The sequence below is a fragment of the Humulus lupulus genome, chromosome 5, assembly GCF_963169125.1.
Source record: "Humulus lupulus chromosome 5, drHumLupu1.1, whole genome shotgun sequence".
NCBI lineage: Eukaryota > Viridiplantae > Streptophyta > Magnoliopsida > Rosales > Cannabaceae > Humulus > Humulus lupulus.
Window position 1 is genome coordinate 101,968,633 of NC_084797.1, and position 2,973 is coordinate 101,971,605.

Below are 2,973 nucleotides of genomic sequence, written 5' to 3' on the forward strand. Positions count from 1 at the left end.
AGGCATACTGTTCACATATGTCGAGCAACTAGTAGTGCTCGGGAATTGCTCATAAGAATGCGGACCCCCACAAATCTCACAACTCATTGCATTATGTACTTGCATTGCTTAGGTAACGAGGTTATTCTACTACAATTGCTTGGTTGAAGATGCCACTTGAGTGGTCAATAAACCAATAGGATCGACCTCTAAGACTCCTGCCACCTTCTTATTCTCACGCTCAATGGGCCAATTGTAGTTATTAATGGCCATCTCTTCCAATAATTCATAAGCTTCATTAGCGTTTTTTCTCATAAACGCTCCCCCCCATGCTGCATCAATAATTGTCCTTGTATTTCCCCCCGAACCATTGTAAAATGTAGACACTAGCTCTAGCGTCCCAAATTAGCTAATAAGGCTTAAGGCATTGATTAGTGTGCTTGGAGGGCAATAAGTGATTTATTGTCTTAATGTGTGAATTTAATGAATATGTGATTAGAAATGCATGTTTAGGTGAATTAAATATGCATGTGGGCCCCCTTTGGGTATTTGGGGCATGTTTGTAATTTTAACCGGTTGAGGGCATAAATGTGATAAATGTAATAATTGTGATATACTTCTGATATATCTACAATGCACGATCCAAGACAGTCTTAGGGAGTAGTTTTGCTAGAAAATCACAATGGGGTCGAATGTCCGACTCGGGCTGAGTCCATGGGTATTTCGGGCATTGGACGTTTTATGGGGTTATCAGGTTATGGAAATAAATATTTGGAGATATATTTGAAGTTAGAGCATTTAGGAGGGAATATTGGCGAAATTTACCATTTTTCCCTCCGGGACGTTTTTGGTACACCGAGCCTTTGAGGTAACCTTAGAAACTTAAGTTAAATAAAACAAAACCAAGGAAGCTTTCAGGACTTTGTGAACTGACCTAAGGCACTCTCTTTTCTCTCTCATTTTTCTCTAAGTCATACCAAGGAGAATTTTGAAGATCAAGCTAGGATTTGGGGCTCTAAAACTTGGAGATTGTTCAGTATCAATTTGTGGATTCAAGCAGAGCTAAGGTAAGCATTAAACTGTGATTTTAGCTATTTACTTCTGTGATTATTGGCCAAGTTTCAAGTTCTTTTGAGGTGTTGAAGTTGAAGATTGAATTTTGGGTTTGATGAGTTTTAAAGCTAGAGTTTGTTAGGTTTTGTTGCTGAGACAGTTCTAGGACTTCTGTGATAAATGAATTGGATTGCTAGATTGATATGAGGGGTAAATTGGCTTGGTTTTGGTAGAAAATGGAGGATTTTTCAGGGTTCGAGGGGTCAGGCCGCGGCATTATTCTTGCTGAGTCGCGACCCTTTAGAACATCTGGGCGGCCAGAAAACAGGGGCGCACCGCGGCGCCCTACAGGCAGGGCCGCGACGTGTGTGGGCAAAAATGAGGCTGGGCCTCTGGTTGAGCGTGGGGCCGTGACATAGGTTCATGGGGCCGCTGCGCTTAGTGTGCTTTTGGGCTTTAAGGAGGTTTTAGGCACGGGAATCCAAAAGTTAAGGCTCGGGATGAATTTTATCACCCGGATTGATAGAATTCAAGGTCGTGGAGACTAGAATTATGATCCAAAGTTATTAATGGGTTAGAACTTGATGGATGGATGTTGTTGATGCGTTGTGACTAGGGTTCCAGCGAGGCTCAGACTAGGGGAATGTGCTCAGGACATCGGTGCTAGAAAACCTCGGGACACAGGTAAGAAAATTACTGTACCCGTAGAGCAGGGCGATGCCCTATAGTTTGTGTTGCCAGGCACGACCCTATATGATTGTGTTACAGGGCATAGCCCCATTGATTGTGCTTATACATGTTTAAGTATTTGTTTAATTATGCTATGTGTGCATATATGTGAATGAACGGAAAGAGCCGGGAACGGCAAGGCCGAGTATGACAATGGGCCGGGAGCAGCGTTTAGCACACGGAGTGCGAGTTGCTAGGGCGAGACCCTATAGGATAACTGGGATATCCTCACGGTGTAGACCGTGAACCCAGGGCCTGGTAAATCGCCTAGGATGGCATGGCCGTATGTGTTTAGCCTGTTGGCAGTTGATTATATGTTGATGGTTGATTATGCATGGGTTATCTGCTTGTGAGAGTTTTCTTTCTGGGCCTCGGCTCACGGGTGCTCTATGGGCAGGTAAGGGCAAGGGGAAAGTCGACCAACCATGAGTACGGAGAGCGTGAAGCGGCACGTACATGTTTGGCCTGCCTGGCTGCCACGACCAGGGGTATTTTTGGGAATTGATTGTACTAAGCCTAGATTTTTTCATTTAGTCGACTTTGGTTATATTTTTGTGTTGTAAATATTTCTAAACAGTATTTTGGGATCCCAAATCTTAAACACTTTTATGATTTTCAATGAATGGTATTATTTCCAACGTATAAGACTCTGTTTAGGGTTTAATTACACTTTTGACTTAAAACCTCGATTAGCGAGTTAATTGAATATTTTAAACTCACTTAGTAACGGCTCTAAGGAAGTAGGGCGTTACACCAGCAACCACTTCTCTATTCCATGATGTGGGCACTTCCTTTGCAACTCTTTAAGATGTTCCCATGCATCACATACAGACTCCCCATCCAGCTGATGGAAGTACTTATTCTCTCCTCTATATTGAGTTGACTTCGTAGGAGGAAAATATTTTCTAAGGAATTTATGAGCTAAGTCTTCTCAAGTGACTATAGAGTTGGCTTGTAATGAATTCAACCAACTGTTAGCTCTGTCTCTTAATGAAACCAAGAACAATCTTAATCTCACAGCATCGTTACTCACCCCATTCATTTTGAATGTCACACACAACTCTAAAAAGTTGGTAATATAGAGATTTGGATCCTAGTTTGGTAATCCCCTGAATTGTACACAATTCTATACCATCTTAATGATCAAGGGTTTTATCTCAAAATTCTTTGCCTCTACAGTAGGAGGATGAATACTTGAATGTATCCCCATAA

At 42.0% G+C, this 2,973-nt stretch overlaps 1 non-coding gene across 1 annotated transcript; it reads left to right on the forward strand.

Moving 5' to 3' along the window:
* The first annotated feature begins 2,531 nt into the window (after nt 1-2,531).
* On the forward strand, nt 2,532-2,637 carry LOC133780737 (small nucleolar RNA R71). Its single transcript, XR_009869555.1, has one exon. It is a non-coding gene; the product is annotated as a small nucleolar RNA R71 (small nucleolar RNA).
* Nucleotides 2,638-2,973: the final 336 nt, after the last annotated feature.